The sequence below is a fragment of the Salmo trutta genome, chromosome 3 (genome assembly GCF_901001165.1).
Source record: "Salmo trutta chromosome 3, fSalTru1.1, whole genome shotgun sequence".
Classification (NCBI taxonomy): Eukaryota; Metazoa; Chordata; class Actinopteri; order Salmoniformes; family Salmonidae; genus Salmo; species Salmo trutta.
In genome coordinates, this window is record NC_042959.1 from 64,629,283 (window position 1) to 64,636,316 (window position 7,034).

Genomic DNA, 7,034 nt, shown 5'->3' on the forward strand with positions numbered 1-7,034 from the left:
GACATGTCATATGGTCAGACATGATCAAATGTAAACAACAGTACAAATAGACAGACAGACAGACAGACTCAGTCGTCTCCATGTTGGTCTCACAGAGTGATGGCTGACAGGGGTTGGGCTTCTTTCTGAGAGAGGTCACGACCTGAGGAAGTATAACCTGGTTCGGCTATAGTAAAAACTAAGTGAACATATTAACACTTTGAGAAGCATGGTAGGAAAAGCCTACTGGGGGAGGGGGGGAGGGGGAATCTGAACAAATGTTAGAACATAGAGATCATATTAAATGTTCTAATTCTTAATTCTATGTTGTAAAAGACATCATTATGGAAAGGAAGGTCTTTTTAATGACATATGTGGAGAGGGGATTTCAAATCCAGGCCCTGCGGTCCAGAGTGCTGCTGGTTTTCTTTACTCCCTGGTAGTTCATTGATTGATTAATGTCATCGATTACCCTCCTTTTTCCTTTTTCTCATCACTGTGATGGTTAGTTTGTTCTTATTTACACTTACATAGATAACCGTCCAGAACTTTCACCTCAATACCTCTCGTTAGGTCCATTCTACAACACTCTCTCTCTCTCTCTCTCTCTCTCTCTCTCTCTCTCTCTCTCTCTCTCTCTCTCTCTCTCTCTCTCTCTCACCCACGGCCTTAACATTCTCATCTCTCTCTCTCTCTCTCTCACCCACGGCCTTAACATTCTCATCCCTCTCTCTCTCTCTCTCACCCACGGCCTTAACATTCTCATCCCTCTCTCTCTCTCACCCACGGCCTTAACATTCTCTCCCTCTCTCTCTCTCTCTCACCCACGGCCTTAACATTCTCATCCCTCTCTCTCTCTCACCCACGGCATTAACATTCTCATCCCTCTCTCTCTCTCTCTCTCTCACCCACGGCCTTAACATTCTCATCCCTCTCTCTCTCTCTCTCCTCACCCACAGGCCTTACATAATCTCATCCCTCTCTCTCTCTCTCTCAACCCCACGGCCTTAACATTCTCCTCCCTCTCTCTCTCTCTCACCCACGGCCTTAACATTCTCATCCCTCTCTCTCTCTCTCTCTCTCACCCACGGCCTTAACATTCTCATCCCTCTCTCTCTCTCTCTCTCACCCACGGCCTTAACATTCTCATCCCTCTCTCTCTCTCTCTCACCCACGGCCTTAACATTCTCATCCCTCTCTCTCTCTCTCACCCACGGCCTTAACATTCTCATCCCTCTCTCTCTCTCTCTCTCTCACCCACGGCCTTAACATTCTCATCCCTCTCTCTCTCTCCACCCACGGCCTTAACATTCTCATCCCTCTCTCTCTCTCTCTCACCCACGGCCTTAACATTCTCATCCCTCTCTCTCTCTCACCCACGGCCTTAACATTCTCATCCCTCTCTCTCTCTCTCACCCACGGCCTTAACATTCTCATCCCTCTCTCTCTCTCTCTCTCTCACCCACGGCCTTAACATTCTCATCCCTCTCTCTCTCTCTCTCACCCACGGCCTTAACATTCTCATCCCTCTCTCTCTCTCTCTCCTCTCAACCCACGGCCTTAACATTCTCATCCCTCTCTCTCCTCTCTCCTCTCACCACGGCCTTAACATTCTCATCCTCTCTCTCTCTCTCTCACCCACGGCCTTAACATTCTCATCCCTCTCTCTCTCTCTCTCTCACCCACGGCCTTAACATTCTCATCCCTCTCTCTCTCTCTCTCACCCACGGCCTTAACATTCTCATCCCCCTCTCTCTCTCTCTCTCACCCACGGCCTTAACATTCTCATCCCTCTCTCTCTCTCTCTCACCCACGGCCTTAACATTCTCATCCTCTCTCTCTCTCTCACCCACGGGCCTTAACATTCTCATCCCTCTCTCTCTCTCTCTCCACCCACGCCTTACATTCTCATCCCTCCCTCTCTCTCCACCCACGGCCTTAACATTCTCATCCCTCTCTCTCTCTCTCTCACCCCCTTAACATTCTCATCCCTCTCTCTCTCTCTCTCACCCACGGCCTTAACATTCTCATCCCTCTCTCTCTCTCTCTCACCCACGGCCTTAACCATTCTCATACCCTCTCTCTCTCTCACCCACGGCCTTAACATTCTCATCCCTCTCTCTCTCTCACCCCACGGCCTTAACATTCCATCCCCTCTCTCTCTCACCCACGGCCTTAACATTCTCATCCCTCTCCTCATCTCTCCTCCCCACGGCCTTAACATTCTCATCCCTCTCTCTCTCTCACCCACGGCCTTAACATTCTCATCCCTCTCTCTCTCTCACCCACGGCCTTAACATTCTCATCCCTCTCTCTCTCTCTCTCACCCACGGCCTTAACATTCTCATCCCTCTCTCCCTCTCTCTCACCCACGGCCTTAACATTCTCATCCCTCTCTCTCTCTCTCTCACCCACGGCCTTAACATTCTCATCCCTCTCTCTCTCTCTCTCACCCACGGCCTTAACATTCTCATCCCTCTCTCTCACCCACGGCCTTAACATTCTCATCCCTCTCTCTCTCTCTCTCACCCACGGCCTTAACATTCTCATCCCTCTCTCTCTCTCACCCACGGCCTTAACATTCTCATCCCTCTCTCTCTCTCACCCACGGCCTTAACATTCTCATCCCTCTCTCTCTCTCACCCACGGCCTTAACATTCTCATCCCTCTCTCTCTCTCACCCACGGCCTTAACATTCTCATCCCTCTCTCTCTCTCACCCACGGCCTTAACATTCTCATCCCTCTCTCCCTCTCTCTCACGCCCCTTCTCTCTTTCCTCTCATTCACACCCCCTTTCTGTCCCTTCCAATCTCCCTCTTCCTCTCTCTCCCTCTTCTCTGGCTCACAGGGCAGTATTGTATATTCCAGTCCCATGCTTTGCATGATTTGGGCAATAGATGAAGCCATATCCCTCTCTCCTCCTCCGTCTCTCCCCTCCCTCTCTCTCGCCTTGTTGTTTAATGTTTCAATTTGGAGGAAGCAAACATTCAATCAGACAGATTAACTGTTTAATGCATGTCATCAGTCAAACTGTCTAGGAGAGGGGGCCCCCTCGGCCTAGCGCTCTCTCCTCTCTCCCCCCTCCACCCGCGCTACGTCCTTCTCACTCCCCTGCTCTCCACGCGCCCACTGTCTACTCTCATTCAGGCTGGCCCATCCAGCACCAAGCCCAGACACAGCAGTGTACACACACACACACACACATGGTTCACACTGATATACATATAAATATATAGCTTAGGCAAAGCGTCAAATGTGCTCAGACACACCAGTACACAGACGGAATAGAGACTATTTGCGTGTGTGTGTGTGTGTGTGTGTGTGTGTGTGTGTGTGTGTGTGTGTGTGTGTGTGTGTGTGTGTGTGTGTGTGTGTGTGTGTGTGTGTGTTTCAGCAGTACATGAAACATCCAGTGGGATTCCGATGCCACATATCTTGATGTGCTAAAGGACACGTGGTGATTCACTTAGGATGGTAAAACTGCTTTACACAATTAAGTCACACTCTCTTAACAGACGACAGTCTCACACACACACACACACACACACACACACACACACATCCCGCAGGCCAGTGGACAGGGAAATCAAAGTGACATGGATGTAGAGCAAGGGAGTGAAAGATTAGAGGAAATGAAAATAGTAAAGAGGAAAGAGGGAGAGAAGGTAAGGGTTGCAGAGCGTGGTGGAGGTGGAGTAGACTGGAAAATAGGGCCGATAGAGACGTGCACTTTAGGAATAACATGAAATACACTCTAGATGCAGCCTGAGTTATGAAGTGTATTGTAATCAAGACATTTTCAACTGTTCATTTCTGTTAAATGTTTATGATGAATGAGAATGAATGTCAGTGTCAACGTACATCTGCTTCCAGACAACAGTTATATCATTCCCATTAAAACTTCTCTCGCTCTCATTTTCACCCCTTTTTTTTAAACATGCTCGATCTTGATCCCTTTCACTGCTCCCCATCTCTATGTTTCTCCCTCCCCCTCTCTCCCTCCACCTTCCTCCTCTTCCTCTCCTGGTGCTCCAGTGCATCTGGTCTCCCCCACTCTCTGACCACAGCGCTGAGGGATGGTGTCTAAACCAGGTAAGTATTGACAGGGAGCTCCAGTGACATGAGGGGAGAAGAGACAGTCAATGCCCAGACACACAGGTCAGGGGTCAATGACAAAAGGTAGGTGTCCTTGCCTGGATAGAAGAGCGGGTGGGATGGAGAAGGGAGAGTAAATGGAAAGGAATGAAGAGAGGGAAAGAGAGAGGGAAGGAGAGAGAGAGAGAGAGAGTGTGTATGGTTGAAAAGCAATGGACAACAAAATACACAAATATACAGAACAAGTACTGACATGTGTAAACGTGAACCCATCTCAGAGGATTAAGACAATCAGTTTCTGACACCTACACAAATCAATGGATTAGAGGTCCTCATTATATATTGAACTTTCACACAATCAAATAATCCCACAATGAGCTGTATTGTAATCTCAAATTGAGAGAAAGTATTGAGAGAGATGGACTGAGACAAAGAGAATGAGAGAGATTGAATGAAATGTTAGCGAGGAGTTGACAAGAGTGGGTATGCCACAGGACTAGGATTAGGATGCACACACACACACACACACACACACACACACACACACACACACAGTATGTATTGACACAGAGGGAGAGTGTCAGTGTGTATTGAACGGCGGCGGTAAGCGAGCCCTCCTCTCTCTCTCTCTCTCTCTCTCGGATATCAGTCCCTTCTCCTCTAATCATTTCCTTCCTTCTGGCCCTCTCTTCTTTCTAATGCAATTATCCATCATTCATCTCTCTCTCCTTCTCTTTTCCTATTTTTTTCTGGTTACATTACATTTGTACTCTTTGCTTGGATGGCAATGGCCTTTTGCTGCATCTTTAGTTTCCGTGTCAAACAACTGACTCTTCTTCTTCCTTTATCTAAAGCTTCTCTTGTTGTTTCTTCTTTTGTTGGTTCTCACCTTCTGCTCTTCTGTTCTGATCAATTTACACCCTCAAAGAGTGAAACAAAATAGCACTCATCCATGTATGTCCCTCTCCAAATCCTAAATGAACTTTCCTATGGTAAATATAAATGTCTATTACGTCTAACCTTTATGAACAGAATTCAATTATTATTATTATCAAGCAAATACACAGACAGTAACAATGAAACAACGTATGTATCGATATACATTATCATGTTTTAATGAAACATTGTGATGTCATTACTCCATTTCCTGATTGCCATGGTGTCAGGTGGGACTCAGTGAGGCCAGGTGGTCTCATCTCTGCAGTAGAATAGAAAATACAACACCTGATGGTGAACAGTGGAGCACCCACCTGCTCTATAACCCCTCTGGAACTGGCCCAAATCATTGGATGCTGTTGGAGTCAACAACAACAACAGATCTAAGATCAGCTCTCCCTCCCTTCGCTTTAATCTTAGCCTTTCTGAGCAGAAAAAGATGACAGGCCTGGGACCAGCTATTTAGCTGACCATAAGATGTAGTTAGACATACAATAACAACCACCAGCCAGAAACAGACAACCCTCTAATATGTAGACCTCAACCTGTGGGCTGACACGTAGCCTACAGATTTTGGGATCTATACTGTAAACAAAACCAACGCCACAGGCGAGTACAGTCTTAAGATACACTTCAGAAGGAATCAGCTGTGTGTGTCCCTCCAGTGCCCACACTCCTCTAATCTATTCACTGTATATAATCACATGTACTGTATAAGCCATTGACTGCCTTGGGCACTTCCCCTCGAAGAGGTGCTTTGTCTCTCTGCCAGTTCACCTTGATAACACACACACACACACACTCACACAGAATGCCTTGTTCTGCGCCAGACGTTCTCTTAATGAACAGAATGCGAACACTGTTAATTTGTTGACAACCTTCAACCCACCTGTACTTTCCCTGGTCTCTCTTCCTTCCATCTTGCTCAATCTTCCTCTAGCCATCTCTCCCTCTCTATGTTTCTCTCGCGCTCTCTGTCTGTCTCTGTCTCTCTCAAATATGGAAGTTTTTGATCTCTTCTGAAATGAAAGTATACACATAGCTCAGATTCTGTTTTTGAGAAGTACACTTACAGTATATAACTGTAATGCAATGTAACTCGCTAAAATTAAGTAATGTAAGAGGTTAGTGATATAGGAATGAGCCAGTGACACAAGTGTTTGGTCACTTTCATATGAACCCTATATGAACTCAGTATGTTGAGGATATCCTTTGAATTATGATTTTCAGCCTAATTCAAGAAGACCATTAATCTGATGGGAAGATGTGGGTGTTTATAGCCTGGGCTAGTGTGTGGCAGCAGGAAGGAGGTTTGTTGATTTCTGGTTCTGCCAAGGAAAAAAGAAAAAGGAAGATAACATGTATTTTCTTACCTCCTGTTAGGTCTTTAGAACAGTTGAGTGGAGAGAGAAAATAAATCAAACGGAGCATTTTCACAGTAACAGGCGTATTGGCAGACAACCACCTTTCCCCGCAAATTTGAGAACTCTGCTTCCTGCCCTGCGCTCAGAGTTCTTCCGGAAACAGATGGTTGCCGGAATGTCCTCGAGCAAAGTTCTACACAACTTGCTAGCCAAGAGGCGCGTGACGAGGGGTGTGCGCATCTCTGACAACTTCTGCTATTTTCTATCGTTGTCCTCTTTGCATGAAAAACATGCAAACAGTCGTTAAAATATATCTTGAAGTGTAACAGCAAAAATAGACAAATGAGATGGAAGAAAAAGTAGGCCTATTCGGTGCAATAGGCTATTTATCTCTACGATGGAATATATGTGGCCCACATATGTCATATGAAAATGTTAGAATGACAAGAACTGCCTACTATGTTCAAAAAGTGATGCAGTCTTGAATATTTAAGGAATCTGCAACGTGAACTCGATCTGGTGCTGACCAAAAGCGAGGTGCTGACCTGCCGCTGTCCATGGTGCTGAAATAGCTAAAGCCTGACCATAGCAAAGCGCACGGTCATTCAGCGTTCAATGAAACTCATATATAGCAACATTGGCTATAGGCCTAATATGAA

General features: G+C 46.3%; 1 long non-coding RNA gene across 1 annotated transcript; it reads right to left on the reverse strand.

The window, feature by feature from the left end:
* Positions 1–3,790: 3,790 nt before the first annotated feature.
* LOC115183530 (uncharacterized) lies at positions 3,791–6,504 on the reverse strand. The gene is made up of 3 exons (XR_003874036.1): positions 6,385–6,504; positions 5,901–6,030; positions 3,791–4,173 (listed from the first exon to the last, which is right to left on the reverse strand). It is a non-coding gene; the product is annotated as an uncharacterized LOC115183530 (long non-coding RNA).
* Positions 6,505–7,034: the final 530 nt, after the last annotated feature.